Source organism: Sphaerodactylus townsendi, linkage group LG06 (assembly GCF_021028975.2).
Source record: "Sphaerodactylus townsendi isolate TG3544 linkage group LG06, MPM_Stown_v2.3, whole genome shotgun sequence".
Taxonomy (NCBI): domain Eukaryota; kingdom Metazoa; phylum Chordata; class Lepidosauria; order Squamata; family Sphaerodactylidae; genus Sphaerodactylus; species Sphaerodactylus townsendi.
Genome location: NC_059430.1, coordinates 14,574,918 through 14,592,107, shown reverse-complemented (window position 1 = coordinate 14,592,107; position 17,190 = coordinate 14,574,918). Strand labels below are relative to the sequence as shown.

At 48.6% G+C, this 17,190-nt stretch overlaps 1 long non-coding RNA gene across 1 annotated transcript in view; it reads right to left on the bottom strand.

The window, feature by feature from the left end:
- The window catches only part of LOC125434333, a 116,102-nt gene extending 105,780 nt beyond the window's left edge, over positions 1-10,322 (bottom strand). Inside the window, exon 1 of the long non-coding RNA XR_007244768.1 lies at positions 10,198-10,322. This is a non-coding gene — a long non-coding RNA (uncharacterized LOC125434333). The remainder of the gene's footprint in view (positions 1-10,197) is intronic.
- Positions 10,323-17,190: the final 6,868 nt, after the last annotated feature.

The following is a 17,190-nucleotide window of genomic DNA, read 5'->3' as shown; positions in this document are numbered from 1 at the left end:
CAAAATGGCTAGATTCGAGTCTGGTCGCGCCTTGGAGAACAGCCATTTTTCAGAGGTATGCGCTATCAGAGAGCTTTGACTCCAGAAACTTGGACCTCAAAAATCACAGGGGCAACCACCTTGTTCAGCCCAGTCTGGGACAGAGCCTCCCTGCTGGTTTGCCTGCCTGCCAGCCGAGCAGAACTCGACCTGGTGAGCTGCCGCTTGCTGCCCATGGGAAGGAGTGAGAGTCCTTCCCCACCCCACACCCCCATTTGGAAACACCTGCAGGGGGTGGCATCTGGCAGCTACAACAGGAGTTCCACCAGCAGCCCAAGGTGCCGCCCGTTTGGGGAGGGTTATGCTGTAGGTGGAGCAGGCTCTACCTTCAGTTCAGAACGCACTGGGAGTACTGTGTTCAGTTCTGGTCGCCACATCTCAAAAAGGATATCGAAGAGATAGGAAAAAGTGCAGAAAAGGGCAACGAGGATGATTGAGGGACTGGAGCATCTTCCTTATGAGGAGAGGCTGCAGCGTTTGGGACTCTTTAGTTTGGAGAGGAGACGTCTGAGGGGGGATATGATTGAAGTCTATAAAATTATGCCTGGGGTAGGAAATGTTGACAGAGAGAAATTTTTCTCTCTTTCTCACAATACTAGAACCAGGGGGCATCCATTGAAAATGCTGGGGGGAAGAATTAGGACTAATAAAAGGAAACACTTCTTCACGCAACGTGTGATTGGTGTTTGGAATATGCTGCCACAGGAGGTGGGATGGCCACCACCTGATAGCTTTAAAAGGTCTCACAAATTTTATGGAGGAGAAGTCGATTCATGGGCTTACCAATCTTGTTCCTCCTTGATCTCAGATTGCAAATGCCTTAACAGACCAGGTGCTCGGGAGCAGCAGCCGCAGAAGGCCATTGCTTTCACATCCTGCCTGTGAGCTCCCAAAGGCACCTGGTGGGCCACTGCGAGTAGCAGAGAGCTGGACTAGATGGACTCTGGTCTGATCCAGCTGGCTTGTTCTTATGTTCTTCTTATGTTCTTATTGTATTTTAGTTTTTGTAGTGCTGGAATCTGTGACTTGGGAGTTAACTGGTATATTTAATGAACTGATTCATGTTTTATTGTTTGCTGCATGAGACACTGTGATGACCGACAATTTCAGGGGATCCTCTTACTGATGCCAGGGGGAGGGCGGGGTTGGGATTTTTAACAGACTTCATGTATCGTTTTAACTGTTTCTATTCTGATTTTAACTTTGTATGTTTTAATGGGGGCTTCATCCCCATTTGTTAGCCCGCCCTGAGACTATGGTGTAGGACGGGGGTATAAATTGCAAAAATTAATCAATAAATAAACCAGACTCGAATCTAGCTGCCTGTGCATTCTCTCGGCTAGCTCCCACCCTGCAGAGGGGTCTGTCTGAAGCTACCAGGAAGACCCTGTAAGCTACCATTATTTATTTTATAATACTTATGTTTGCAAAATTAGAATAGATAGCCTGAATAACTCTATCAGTTTCTGTCAGCATGGCCAATTGGCCATGCTGGTAGGCCATAACCAGAATTCCTGAACATCTGAGAGCCAGTTCCCTACCCCTGGTCTGTAAATGATTGAATGGTTCAGAGGGGCTTTCTTGTACACAAAGCAAATCTTTCACAGCCACAGGTGACTTATTTGGGACCAAATCTTTCTGCCGCTGATCACCGGGTTGCTTTCAACAGATATGCCTGCCATGTCCAGCAACTTGTATTTGACAAGGGGGGTTGTGGACTTATAAATGTCATGTCTTTGAAATGCTTATTCCTACCACTGGACTCAACTCTGTGTCTGCATAATTCTTTTTCCCAGCTAATTCCATGGCACCAGAACCGCCGTTGTTCACCTGTCCTAGTGAGCATCATAGAACTGGCAGAGTTGGAAGAGACCCCTTAAGGGCCACTGGTGTCCAACCCCTGCAAATGCAGGAACACACAGTCAAAGCATCTCCCTGACAGGATGGGTCATCCAGCCTCCCTTTAAGGAAAACCTCCAAAGAAGGAGACTCCACCACACTCCGGCAGTGTATCTCCCACTGTCAAAACAGCCCTTACTATCAAGAAGTGCTCTCGCTGTTTAGGTGGAATCTCTTTTCCTTTCACCTTTCTAACCCACTCAGTCTCTTGGAGCCTGCAGAAAACAAGCTTGCTCCCCTCAAATTTCAACATGACATCCAGATATCTAAACATGGCTGTCATGTCATCTCTTAACCTTCTCAAAGCACACGTGCCTAAAACTGGTAATCACAGATACACAAACACACTTTTCAAACAAACATACTACTCAATGGCAATCATATGTTTGAACACTTCTCTTCTTTGCGAACAGCACACAAGTTCATCTCCCCTGGTACCACTTTACCAATTTAATAAGGGAAAAGTACAACAGCAAGTAGTTGATCTATTGGGTCTAGAGGCCCCCAGTTCAAATCCTACCTTACAGAGCTCACTGCTGTTCTCCAGCAATAATGTGGGCAGGGAAAACAGTGAACTGTATATGACTGTCGTGATAACACAAACAAGAAAAAAAAAGGACAAATCGTTTAGGTCGGCGGTAAGCTACGTGTCTGGATTGTTTTTTAGTGCTATGGGGGTAGCCACATATTTTAATAAAATATTTCAGTGTTAACATTTTATATTAGTTATATGCTTTCAAATTGTTTTTAACTCATTTAGAGAGGGTTAATGCTATGAAGCTACCTTTGGGGAGCAGCGAATACAAAAAACGTATTACATAAAGTGATACAACGTAACAAACGTAACATGTGGTCTTTTTCTTTATCACCACCAGCAGATCAAAGCAGGTCCCTCCAAAGGATATTTCGTCTATAAGGGGGCCACCTACAGCTTGAGAGAATCTGGGTGGGTGGGTGTTTTCCCCTCTTTCTGATATTTTTCTGTGTTGGTGTTTTAAACCATAAACCACTTTCAACAGCGTTCATAGAGATGGTTAGATACATTCAAGATGGATGCATTTATTCACAGCTTAGGAGGCTGGTAGAGGTGTCCCAGCGGGGTCAGATATGAAGAATCTGGGGTTGGCTACTTCTGTCTGCCCGCATACTATCGCTATAGCCTCTCCATCTAAATCAGTGGTTCTCAACCTGTGGGTCGCGACCCCTTTCGGGGGTCGAACGACCCTTTCACAGGGGTCAGCCAAGACTCTGCATCAGTGTCTCCATCTGTAAAATGGATAAAAGTTAGGGTTGGGGGGCACCACAACATGAGGAACTGTATGAAAGGGTCGCGGCATTAGGAAGCTTGAGAACCACTCATCTAAATCAATCAGTGATAGGTTACGGGGAAAAAGAGGAGTTTGGATTTATACCCCGCCTTTCTGTCTTTAAGGAGTCTCAGCCAGCTTGAACCACCTCCTTCTTCATCCCACAAATAGACACCCCATGAAAGAGGCCTTGAGAGGATTGTACTGGGTTGTCACCTCCTGTAGGTTTAATGTGTAGGGAGTGGGGAACAAAACCCAGTCGAGGGAGGCTATGTAGAGGAGCGAGGAATCAAATCAGTGTGGTGTAGCCGTTAAGAGCAGGGGGACTCTGATCTGAAAAACTGAGTTTGATTCCCCTCTACATAAATGGCAGACTCTTATTTGGTAAACTGGATTTGTTCCCCGCTCCTCCACATGAAGCCTGCTGGGTGACCTTAGGCCAGTCACAGTCCTCTCAGGACTCTCTCAACCCCACCAACTCACAAGGTGTCTGTTATGGGCAGGGGAAGGGAAGGGGTTTGTAAGTCACCTTGAGTTTGCAAGCAGCTTGAGATTTCTCACAGGAAAGAAAAGCAGGGTACAGATTCAGACTCTTCTCTTCTTCTCTAGATAAGAGTCCACTGCTCTAAACTATTACACCACACTCACATACATGCAGTACTTACTATACATCATAAGTCAGCACCACAGAAAAGGGGTGTCGCTGGCATGCCCACTAACTTAGGGGCTCATAGAAACATACAGTTGGAAGAGACCCCAAGGGCCATCCAGTCCAACCCCCTGCAATGCAGGAACACACAATCAAAGCACCCCTGACAGATGGCCATCCAGGCTCTCTTTAAAAACCTCCAAAGAAGGAGACTCCACCACACTCCGAGGTAGTGCATTCCACTTGTCGAACAGCCCTGTCTGTCAGGAAGATTTTCCTGATGTTTAGGTGGAATCTCTTTTCCTGCTCCTTGAACCCATTACTCCTGGTCCTAGTCTCTGCAGGAGCAGAAAACAAGCTTGCTCCCTCTTTGGCATGGCCACCAACATGACACATCCCTTCAAATATGAAAACATGGCTATCATGTCACCTCTTAACCTTCTCTTCACCAAACGAAACATCCCCAACTCCCTAAGTCTCTCCCTCAGGGCATGGATTCCAGACCTTTGATTTTGGTTGCCTCCCTCTGGTCCTGCTCCAGCTTGTCAATATTCCTCCCGAATCATGTGCCAAGAACTGTACACATAGTCCAGATGAGGTCTAACCAATGCAGAATAGAGAGAACCAGGGGGTATTCATTGAAAATGCTGGGGGGAAGAATTAGGACTAATAAAAGGAAACACTTCTTCACGCAACGTGTGATTGGTGTTTGGAATATGCTGCCACAGAAGGAGGTGGGGATGGCCACTCCACCTGGATAAGGCTTTAAAAAGAGCCTTGGACAGATTTATGGAGGGAGAAGTGCGTGATCTATGGCATACCAATCTTGTTCCTCCTCTTGATCTCAGATTGCAAATGCCTTAACAGACCAGGGTGCTCGGGAGCAGCAGCCGCGAGAAGCGCCATTGCTTTCACATCCTTGCCTGTGAGCTCCCAAAAGGCACCTGGTGGAGCCCACTCGCGAGTAGCAGAGAGCTGGACTAGATGGACTCTGGTCTGATCCAGCTGGCTTGTTCTTATGTTTTTATGAGAGGTGCAATTACATCCCTCGATCTAGACGCTATACTCCTATTGATACAGCCCCGAATCGCATTGGCTTTCTTGGCCAATGCGATCAAAAGATGCAGAATCCAGGAAGGTGAAAACCTATGAACTGGCCACTTGCAACCCAACAACATCACGTTCACAACAGATCCAGGCCACTGTAGACACACCGCGCTAAAGGGGGAACTCATTATTTCCACAGAAATAACACACACACACACCTCTTTTGCAATGCCCAGTTCCAGTTTTCGAAGAATTTGCCACCACCCCACGTAGCTCCTGAGCCCCGCATCAGCACTTACACCCGAGAGCTGTAATTCTGGGAGACACAATAAATGTCCTCAAGAGCTCCAGCAAAATTACACGATGCTAAAAATGTGTTTTCTGCAAGGCTCAGCTCCAATAGTTATACTTATTAGAAATTCCAATCTAATTACAGCTCCGCCCAGAAGGAAAGCAGGTGCTATTTTAGCCAGAGTGAAACCGCTTGGCATTAATAGCTTCAGGCGGCGGCAGCCGCCCGTCAAACAGAAAAAGCACAAACTTCCTCTGAAATGTATGTACAGTATGCTCAATGTGTTAAACGAAGTCATGGGATGCTGATCCGCCGTCACAGGAAAGCCTGCACCAAAACAAACCCAATTCTGCTATCCGCGTAAAAAATGTTAACTAAAACAGGCTCAGAAAACAGTTTGAGTCCTGTGGCATCTTTAAGACCAGCCAGGTTTTATTCCTGACATAAGCATTCGGGCGTGCACAGAGGCGTAGCAAGGGGGGGAAAGCGCCCGGCGCATTGGTGCGTCCTCCGCCCCGTCACGCCCTCACCAAAAACCCGCAGGGGCATGCACCCAGTGCAGCGTGTGTAACCCCCATGCTCAGAATGGGTTGACCCAGAAAGGGGTGGAGACCCAAAGCAGGAGAAGGCTGCAGAGTTCATGTAGTTGGAGGAGACAAGGCTACCAGACTCGGACCTTGGTTGTACAAACCCTTAACACCTTGTTAAGGTAACTGCAATATTGTTGGGAACTACTGGGAAGGTAGTTGTTTATTTTTGCTATGTTGTAAATGTTGGAGTTTATTGTTTCAGGGTTTTTTGTGGTTGTAATGGGTGAGAGTTCTCCTGGAAACCTTCACCATGTTGAATCCTGTTCACCAAGCCCTTGGAGTCTTCAGGAGCCAACCCACTTGCAAAGAAGAATTGGACTTGGCAGTATCAGTAGACTGTAACTAGAAGGTCTTGAAAATGCAACCTGAACAGGACCTTGAAGTGTGATGTTAAATGTTGATGTTATATGTTAAGAAAGTAAACCATTTTGTTTTTAAAAATTGTTGTTGCAATCTCATTCCAAGTTCTGCCCCACAGAACCCACAGGCTGAGGTTACACGCGCAGCACCCTTGGAGTGACACCTCTGTGCATGCATGCCCACTTCTTCACATAAACAGGCACATCTTGCACTGCCTATTCTTTTGCATAATTTATTCCACTTGCCGGTGAAGCTCTGCCTATTGAAACCTTACTGGCCAGTCACTCCACCAGGATACGGCCCACAGACTTTCTTAGAAGGTACAAAGGCCAGAGACTTGCTTTCATTTCAAAATTAGCATCAACTGAGATGGTTTGAGATCAGTCCCATGCATGCTTACTGGGAAGGAAGATACTAGCAGGGCTGATGCGGGGCCGCATAAGAACGTGTTCTTAGAAAGCAGGATTCTGCAGCCGACGCGACGTCCCACAGATCTTCCGCATTTCTGCGACAACTGGGGTGGGTCTGAGCACGATAACCCCAAGCGTGGCAACATGAAGTGCAAGAGGAAATGAGGATCTTCACGAACACAGAGTGCCTCTCCAAATACACCCCCAAGAGAGCACTCCTCTCTAGGAATAAACAACTTGGTGATCCCTGGTCCTAAAGATATCTGGCTGACCTTGACCAGGGTTAGGGCCTTTTCAGCCCTGGTTCGACGCTTTGTCAAATGAAACCCAGGCCCTAAAGGACTTACCACAATTCTGCAGGGCCTGTTCCACCAAGCCTACTGTTAAGGGGAGTAACGGCATTCCATCATAGCTTGCCTCCAGTGGTGGGAATTCAAATAATGTAACAACCGGTTCCAGTGGTGGGAACTCAAATAATTTAATAATTGATTGTTTACAAGCACCATTTTAACAACCGGTTCTGCCAAAGTGGTGCGAACCTGCTGAATCCCACCACGGCTTGCCTCCCTTTCTTTCCTTTTCTTCCCCTCTCCTTTTCCCCTTCCCTTTCTCTCTCCTTTTTTTTTCATTCCCCTTAGTTTAGTGAGACTTTTCCACAATGCATTGTTGCTAATTTTGACCTGGCACTTTTATCGTCATGAGCCGTGGCGAGCCCATAAAGAGTAGGGCTGCCTAGAAATCAAATTATAAAGTAAATACAGAAAATACAGTTGCCCTTTCCTGAAGAGGAGTAAACCAAGAAGTCCTCTCCTTCTGACTTTGCTCCCTTGTCAAATATCAGGCCTAGCCTCTTCTCGGGGCAATGCATCACTGTCGTGGTTTCTAGCTCAACTCTTCCCCCAGGACAGCAGCTTGCAAGCCCTGATCCGCCTTATCGACCAATGAAACCAAATATCAATCCAGAGATAATTCTATGGAGCAAGCACCTTCCCACTGCCATCCATGCACAGCCGAGGCAGAGAGTCAATTAAAACAGAAACTTCAGGGCAAGAGCGCAGAGCGCAAAAGCGGACAAGGGCAGCCCATTCAGCAAATTAGAAGTTCAAGGTTTCCACAACAGGAATCCAAGGAAGAAGGAAGCCGAGCAGCAAAGGGGAAACATCGCTTCTTACCAGTCGAGCACACCCTTTCTGAATCGCCGGCTAAGGCAAGGCACAGAGTAGAAGGGCAGAGCAAATATTTACAAGGACACACCCTCTTCCACATGAACAGTTTCTGGGTATTTACACATCAAAGACTCACTCTGCAAACTGGTGCCAGTAACTGCAGATTGGCTGGACACTGCAACAAAGGATAAGAAATAATAAAGAACATCACGGGGGTGGGGGGTGGGGGCTTATCACATAAGGTGCTGAGTCAATGAATGTGTACTATGAAGAAGCCAGGCGGACTCTGAGCTGGAGAACGGAGTTTGATTCCCCTGCTGGGTGACCTTGGGCCCGTCACAGTTCTTTCAGAACTCTCTCAGGCCACCGAGGCTGACGTGGCAAACCACCTCTAAACGTGCCTTGGCTTGAAAACCCTACAGGACCGCTACGAGTCAGCTGTGATTTGATTTCCACCAGCAACCCTATGGCACGCTAACTCAGCAAAAGAAGCACAGACAGGCGAGCACAGGGACAGCAGCTTGACAGAGAAGCGGCTCAGCAAGCGTTACTCCAGGGAAAACAGACGCAGAATCGGGATGCATGAATCAAAAGGACCAAAATTTTTGTACGGTACAAACTGAAAGACTTCTTTGTCGTCATCCCCCCCCCCCCCCACACACACACACACTCTTCAAATCCAGCTTAACAGGGTTATTAAGAGCCACCACCAGCCCTTTGGTCCAGTAAACTGACTTTCAGGGCCAGATCCAAACTTTTTAACAAAACAGAAAGCTGTTGGATGCAGAGACTTCCAAGTCGGTCTCTGGACCGGCCCGCGAGTCCATAGCGAAATCAGCAGATTCAGTTCCGTTCCCAGAGGATAAGTCACCACATCAAGGAAGTAGCACGATTTGAGAGCAAGCTCTTCCGCAAGCAACCGTGCAGTCGGAGGACGAGAGCCAGAGAACACAGTTTCGTAGAAATTACAGATCATGCTGTACCAAACTCAGAGTCCGTCGCTTCCTCCCTGCCAAGGGTAGCAGACTGATCCCTTTCCAACTTTCCCAGAGGAAGGAGGAGGAGGAGAAAAAAAGTATCCAAAACAATCAGATGAGAGTCATTTTCAACAGAAGCGCTTTTATCATCCCAGCCCTTCAAGATGTCAATAAGACACCCCGCCGGGGACACACCTACTTCCAGATACCTACCAACCCTTTACAAACAGAGCTTGGGACAGACCTCCCTGCTTTCCAGAGAGATCTACGTACCACTTAAGTGTAGCCAGAATACATAAACGAAAGGAGTTCGAGTATATGGTTTGTTGCCACCTAAGCGTAGCACTATCTCCTTCCCGACTGAACTTCTGAACCACACACACACAAACACTTTTGGGGACTTTTATCCTACACACACCAACCTGGAAGTTAGCAACAGACACACATTCTGAAAGCACCAGGTCTACGTCTGTGTAAGCACCCACAAGTCTAATGGGGGAACTTCAGCTTCAGGGGACTAACCCAGTTACGCCTCTGGAATTACAAAAAGCAACCTGCCGGCAACTTCAAGAAGAAGAGTTTGATCAAGTTTTTTGCATTCCGGAGTTCATTTCTTCAGCTGCCAGGGAGCAACCAAAGTGTCATTTTTGTTTCCTGTCCAAAACTGAAACCACTAGGATTGTGACCCCCAGAAGCCCCCCTGGATCCCTTTCTCTGGACTGCTCAAAGGACCCTCTTCCTATTTCTGCCCCCCCCCCGCCGCCACAAAACACACCCACCCAAGTTGTGATCCCTCTGCAAAACTTTTCCAACACCCTCAGCACAGCACCCCTGCCCTGAAAAAAAAGACCCAAAGTCGGATCCTTCCGATGACCTCCGGACCACGCCATGCACCCCCCACTGCAAAAGTCAGAATGTTCCACAAAGCCCAGGAGTGCGGGGGAGGGGCTCATTGATTCCCCCTCCCCATAAGGCACAAACCCTGCAAGCCTCCCCTTCGCCACATGCCAGAGGTCAGCCTACCATGGAAGCAGAGGTGGGGGGGAGACCACCCCCTTTGTTCCCAAGAGCTGCCTCTCACTCCCCCCCCCATTCAAGGCAGAAGTGGGAGGGTCCAACTCAAGTCTGAATACATCTGCTTTTTCTTTCTCTCGCTTCCCCCCCCAAAAAAAAATGGGAGATCCCACTTTTCAAAATTTAAAAGAAATTCGGCCCCTCCCCAGATTAGAAACCCCTCAAGGGTTTATCTTCCCCTTGAAATAGAAATGGAACAGTCCAGTGTGGGTCCCCCCTCCTATTGGGAATGGAACAGTCCAATGTGGCTCCCCTCCTATTGGGAATGGGACAATCCAGTCCGCTCCTTTCTGCTCCCTCTCCCCAAGGGAGGCCCCCTTCTTCTCCCCCCGTCCCAAGATGGAACAGCCCCGCTCGCCGAAAGGCCCCGGCCGGCCCCAGTCTCACCTCAGCGCCTCGGCCTCCTCCTCCACCCGGGTCCCGGCTGCGCCTCCTCCCCGCGGCACCTTCCCCAACTCGGCGCCCGGGACATTGGCCTCCAACCAGGAAGTGGCCCGGTGTGACACCTACTCCCGGCTGCCATGGCAACGCCCCCTCCTCCCGCCGCGTTCAGCCTCCTCCAGCACACACCCACCCCCCACGGCAACGAATAGGGTGCTTTCAAACCGGGCGCCATCTTGCGCCCAGAACGAGGCTACGGCAGCTGAGAGGGATCATGCCATGCCGGCTGCACTTCGAGACTGCTCGGACGGGATAGGGCGTTCTTAGCGCGGCCGTCATTTTGGATTAGGGAGCAAGCTGGGGACGCCCCAGGCTATTTTGGGCTCCGGAGGGAAACAGCTGGGTCAGGGTTTTTTATTTTTTCCTTTGCTTAGGCAGCGTGTTGGTTTCTCTGCAAGAAACACGTGGCCGTTGCAAGGCTGAAACCTATTCTCCCTTACTAGTGAGTAAACCTACTGCATGCAATAGGCTTATACTTCGTAGGAATAGTCTGCATCCGGATGTAAACGCAGGTCTGGATAAATGACCAGACTGAAACATATGCCCCCTTTAACAACTTATGTTGATGAAGAGTCCTGTGTCACTCAAACGTTTGCATAGTTTTGTGGGTTAAAGTTTTTGCATGGTGCTGGATTTTTTGCTGCGAACTAACGAGGCTCACCCTGAATTAGGGATGCCAGCCTCCAGGAGGGACCTGGAGATCTCCCACAACTGCAGCTCTTCTGCATACGACAGAGATCAGTTCCCCTGGAGTAAAGGGATGCTTGGGAGGATGGACTGAGATCCTTAGCTCCATCCCCTACAGCTGGCCAACCCCCACTAGTTCACTTTGTATCCCATTAGGTGGACTTTAATGTAAATATTGGTATCAAAATGCCTTGGACCATCTCTGTCTGTCTGGAGAAGTAGATGTTTGTCAAGGTTTTATATGCTCATAAACCAGAATCTGATGGGAAGCCTATGTAGGTGTGTGCCAGTAGTTGGTGTTTAGGAATGCCAGCCTCTAGGTAGGACTTGGAGGCCCCCTAGAACAGTGGTGGCGAACCTATGGCACGGGTGCCAGAGGTGGCACTCAGAGCCCTCTCTGTGGGCATGCGCAGAGTCGTCCCCCCCACACACACATACATCTAGGCTGGCCTGAGCCCCTGGGGTCGATTATTAGCATTAAACTTAAGACCTAGTTTTGGGGGAGCAGTGTAGGTAACCCTGTTAAGCGCTGTTAAGCCCCACTGATTTTCATGCGAAGAACTAAAGCGCGATCCTTTACCTGGGAGTAAGCTCAGTTGCTGGCAATGGGGCTTGCTTCTGAGTAAACCCTCCTCGAGTCGTGATTCACCCGTTGGAAGAGTTGCATGGCTGCTTCAAAGCAAAACCACCGACTACCACCAAGCTTACTCCCGAGTAACGCACGCCTCGGAGTCAACCGTTCTTTCTAAACTAAAACCTCAGTATTCAGGTTAAATTGCTGTACTGGCACTTTGCGATAAAAAGTGGGTTTTGGGTTGCCGTTTGGGCACTCGGTCTCGAAAAGGTTCTCCATCGCTGCTCTTTACAGCTCAACGCCAGACTACAGAGATCGGTTCCCCTAAAGAAAACGGCTGCTTTGGAGGGTCAGCTGTGCTGGCGTTGCACTTCACTAAAGTCCCTGTTTATCCCAAGCTCCATTGCCAAATCTCCAGGAGTTAACCAACCTGTATCTGGCACCCGTCCCCCCCCCCCCCCCATCCTGCGCCAGTGGCTAAAGGATACCTGGCAACCCAGGAGATACGGGTTCAGATCTTCCCTTGGCCATACTTCTCACCAGGGTGTCCTCGAGGCTGTCACTCCCTCTCAGCCTTTCCTACTTCAGGGGGTTGTTGTGAGAATAAAATGGAGGGACGGCAAACAATGTATGGTGGCCTGGAGGGCAGGGAGGGGTTTAAATGGAATAGGCAGAAGTTATGCTTCCGAGATATAGAGTATAGAGATTAGGTATCAAATATGAATCTTTAAATACAGGTTGAGACAAGTCTTAAACAAAAAATAATTACCCATTGAACAATATCTTGTTTCCTTTGGCTATGGATGAAATCCTCCTTATCTTTTGACTGCAAAGCTACTCAACAGAAACTTGTTTGCAAATGCATGGATCTGGCTCCAATTGCGTGGAGGTGCAGAGCCAGTATAACAGAGAGTAGGACGTAACCCTGGGGCCTGAACCTTTTGCACACTCGGGTGTGGGAAGTCTCTTATGTAGTATAAACATTTTTTTTTAGATTCTCACTGATGATAGAGTTTTTAGACAGTAGCATCTCTGGCTAAAGGCGGGGGTTCATGTAACGGAATGGTCCCTGCATGTAGAACAAAAGTCCCTGCATGTAGAAAACTAGTTTGTAAAGGAAAATATCAACTTTACATGCCAGTTTTCTGTGTGAATGGATTTTTTCCCCCAGTGGTGGAGACTTCCATTATCTGATGCCACCAGCCCAAGCCCTGTCATAGTGTCATCTCTGGCAGTGCCCTTCATTAGTTCCATCTGGGGCGCTGCCAGTCCCTCCCAGCCTTAAGACCGGGTGCCGCTAATATGGGGATGTTATGCTGCATACTGATTTTAATATTTTTAGAGGTGATTTAAGTGATTTATTGACTGCTCTTTAGTTTTGTGTTGTGAACCGCCTAGAGCCCTCCGGGGATGAGGCGGTCTACGAAATCGAATTAATGAATTAATGAATGAAGAAGAAGAAGAAGAAGAGTTTGGATTTATACCCCCCCTTTCTCTCCTGTGGGAGTCTCAAAGGGGCTTACAATCTCCTTGCCTTTCCCCCTTCACAACAAACACCCTGTGAGGTGGGCGGAGCTGAGAGAGCTCCGAGAAGCTGTGACTAGCCCAAGGTCACCCAGCTGGCGTGTGTGGGAGTGCACAGGCTAATCTGAATTCCCCAGATAAGCCTCCACAGCTCAGGCGGCAGAGCTGGGAATCAAACCCGGTTCCTCCAGATCAGAGTGCACCTGCTCTTAGTCACTGCTCATCTACTGGCTTTGAAAGTGTCTTGAAAGACATTACGTAGCAGATAAGAGACTGAACAAGAGAAGTGCTGGTTCTGGTTGTGGTGGGTTTTCCGGGCTGTGTGGCCGTGGTCTCCGTGCCTTGAGGAACTTACCAGACCACGGCCACACAGCCCGGCAAACCCACCACAACCAATTGAATCCGGCCATGAAAGCCTTCGACAATACAAGGGAAGAGCTGTCCCTGCTGAACGAGGAAAGCTATTTTTGAGGACAACAGAGTCCCTTTCGAAAGCAGTTTTCTTCGAGGACCTTAGAGTCCCCGTTGAAAATGCCTCGAGCCTCCGAAGACACATTCGAAGCCAGCGATGTACCGGCAACTGGCCAGCTTGTGGGTTTATGACATTGTACCAGAGCCTCTCTATATTATTATTGCAGAATGGCCAACGTCTTGAGGTCTATTTGCAGACCGAAAGATGTTTTGGTTTTGAATTTGAACAAAGCTTGATTTGTAGCACTTGCTGTTTGTTGTGTAAATGTCCCTTATATTTGAGAGGATTCAGTCATTCTGACTCATAGGTGTCAAACTCGCGGCCCTCCAGATGTTATGGACTACAGTTCCCATCACCCCCTGCCAGCATCATGGGAACTGTAGTCCATAACATCTGGAGGGGCGCAAGTTTGGCACCTGTGTATCTGACTGCTAGCTGTCTTTGTGCACACTTGGCTATTCCGTCGCGCACCCTCCAGGTTGGGCCTGCAGTTCTTCTGGGTTTGCAACTGATCTCCAGAGTGCAAAGCAGAGATTCTTCCCAGGTCCATCAAGGCTGGTATTGCCTACTCAAACCGGCAGCTGCTGTCCAGGGTCTTGGTGGAAGTCTTCTACATCACGTACTACCTTGTCTTTTTAACTTGAGGCACTGGGGATTGAACCGGGATCTTCTACATGCAAAGCAGAGGCTATTCCACTGAGCCACTGAGTCTCCTCCTTTAAGTCAAGGGTGATTAAGACACAGACTGACCTTCACCTACATACCAGCATGTTGGTAAAAAGATAGTAGCGGGACTAGCGAAGAAAAGCGACCCTGTGTTTTGCAGTAGTGGTCTCATACTCAGGTAAAGCAGCAGCGGCGCAGTGGTTAAGAGCAGGTGCATTCTAATCTGGAGGAACCGGGTTTGATTCCCTGCTCTGCTGCTTGAGCTGTGGAGGCTTATCTGGGGAATTCAGATTAGCCTGTGCACTCCCACACACACCAGCTGGGTGACCTTGGGCTAGTCACAGCTTCTCGGAGCTCTCTCAGCCCCACCTACCTCACAGGGTGTTTGTTGTGAGGGGGGAAGGGCAAGGAGTTTGTAAGCCCCTTCGAGTCTCCTACAGGAGAGAAAGGGGGGATATAAATCCAAACTCTTCTTCTTCTTCTAAAGATAATGGCGCGGATGACTTCATCTTGTGTTGTACATGCATTTTGCAAAGTAATAACGTATAAGTATCAAAGTCACCTCTGTGCCCTGAGGAACTTAAGGTAATAAAAGGAAGGGGAGAAGGGGGATTTGGAAGATGCCACGTCACATCTACAATTTAGGAAGTAGCATACCAGCCAAATAAATGGCAACAGGTCAGCTCGGCATACACTACAAACTAGCAAGCATAGTGGGAAATAAGCACAGCCCCTATTTCATATCCAAAGACCCTGGAAAGAAATGACTGACACCCTCCCCATCACCTTGGCCACATCTCTGCACATAAACGTTCTCAAAGGACAGATTAATTTCCATTGCCTATTAAAGTTTCCTTTGAGTGCAAACAGGAATGGGGAGGCCGCCCGACAGGAAGTCTCTCTCCAGTTTCACACAGCTGTGTTGGATCTGTCCCTCTGCCTTTCCCGAGATTCATGCCGGCAGCCCAGGCAATAGTAGACGAGACAGCCACAGAAGAAGCAACACCTCAAGTCATCTTCATGAATAAGTTGGGGGGATAGACTTCATGAATAAGTTGGGGGGTCCCTTCTGCACATGCAGAATCAACGACTTTCAATCCACTCTCACGATTGTTTGCAAGTGGATTTGGCTGTTCCGCACAGGAAAATCCAGCTGCAAAGTGGATTGAAAGTGGATTGAAAGTGCATTATTCTGCAAGTGCGGAAGGGGCCTAAATCACAAGGTAAGCGTCTTTGGTTTTTTATTGCAGAAGGAAAGGGTCTATTGCCTCTACCACTTTTTCTCACATAGCTCAGAAGTGAATTACCTCCACTTTCAATGCAAATTGTAGTTTGTTACGTCTGAATTGTCATGATATGTAAAATAAAGGTTCACAAAAAGGTTCATCTTCTAGTCAGCAGACGTTTGCCCAACACAGAGGCCGGAGACAGTCAGTCTAGGGCCAAGTGGCTACAGTTAACCTTTAACATGATTAGTGAGTTCAAGTGTGACTCTAGAGTCTAGACCAATAAGAGGCTGTTGCTGGGACCGGGAAAAAGTATCCTGTTGAATGTATAAGAAGCAATGTATTGTATATGCTAAGTTCAGAGTGTGAGTTCAGTGTGTTCAACTTTGTTCTTGCTGAAGAGTTCTGTATAGCTTTATAGTCTTGTGTAGTATAGTCCTGTGTAACCTTGCAACTGCCAAAGTAAAACCTTCCTATTGGAAAAAACATCTTGCGTGGATAGGCTGACCAGCCGTCCCGCTTTTGGCGGGACCGTCATGCCTTTGGACAATTTGTCCTGCGTCCCGCGGGTTCCACAAATTGTCCCGATTTTTGGGAGGCTGCTGCACTGCCTTGGGGGCACAAGGCAGTGCGGCAGCCTCCCGTGCGCCCGGCCGCAGGAGCGCACAAGCTTCTGGGGCTCTCCGTTTGCCGCCCTGTGACAGGGCGGCAAACGGCGAGCCCCAGAAGCCCGTGCACGCGGCCACTTCCCCGTCCCGGATCACAAAGGTGACCATCTGGTCACCTTATGCGTGGAGAGTGTTCTTTTCCAAGAGTGGAAGGAGGCTGCAGTGAGTGCAAGAAGACTACTAGACTTTCTCATCTTACCACAGTAGCTCCGCTTTATACTCTGCTGATATGAATCAGCAGCTGGTTTGTTCTCTGTCCTCTACATCTGGATTCCAGAACAGGCCTAATCCTGGTCTTTGATCCCAGTGAAAATCTCCACGGGTGGAAAGATGCCCAATCATGGAATATGACCCCCCCCCCTCGGGAACTGCATGGGGCGGAGGGGATAGGGGACTTGGAAGGGGAAGGGTTGTATTTAGGTTTGGTTAAATCACTCCTGAATTGGGTTTGGTTAAAGCACTCCTGAATTGTGATTCTAAAGTTTGGGGTTATGTTTTTGTGTTATGCATTTTGTCAAAACAGTAGGATGCTTTGAGCTTCGTATGGAAGAAAGGCAGCTGATAAACATTTCAAATAAATAAAATAAACAAGGGGGGGATTGCCAAAAAATGTGTGTCCTCCTTTCCTGTCAACAGAAATGATCAATAGGATCCAACTCCTGGTTTGGAGACGAGAGAACAAACCGTGGTGTGCCCGATTCACACTAACAGTGAACTCTGGTTTGCCACGAAAGCAGAAGCCGATTGTAGGATAGTATCGTGTGATGGGAGAAACCACAGTATGAGATGCCCAAGCCCAGCTTCAGAGCATCCCAAAATCAATAACCAACAAGAAACTGCAAATATATATACCATTAAGTTCTTGTCATCAGAGCTTAGGAACAAAAGCAGGGTTGGCCACGGTTTGCAGTTGGATGGGAGTCCACCAAGGAATGCTGGGGTCCTGGAGCTGAAAGGCCACTCAGAAGTGGGACTTACTTCTGAGTGGCCTTTCAGCTCCAGGCAGGCCCCGGGAGATCTCCAGGTCGCTCCGGGAGGCTGGGCGGTGCGCCTGGGCTGCTGGAGCGGCAGAGCCTCGGGCAGGCGGCAGAGGGCAGCAGCGAGCGGCGGCGGTGGCGGCGG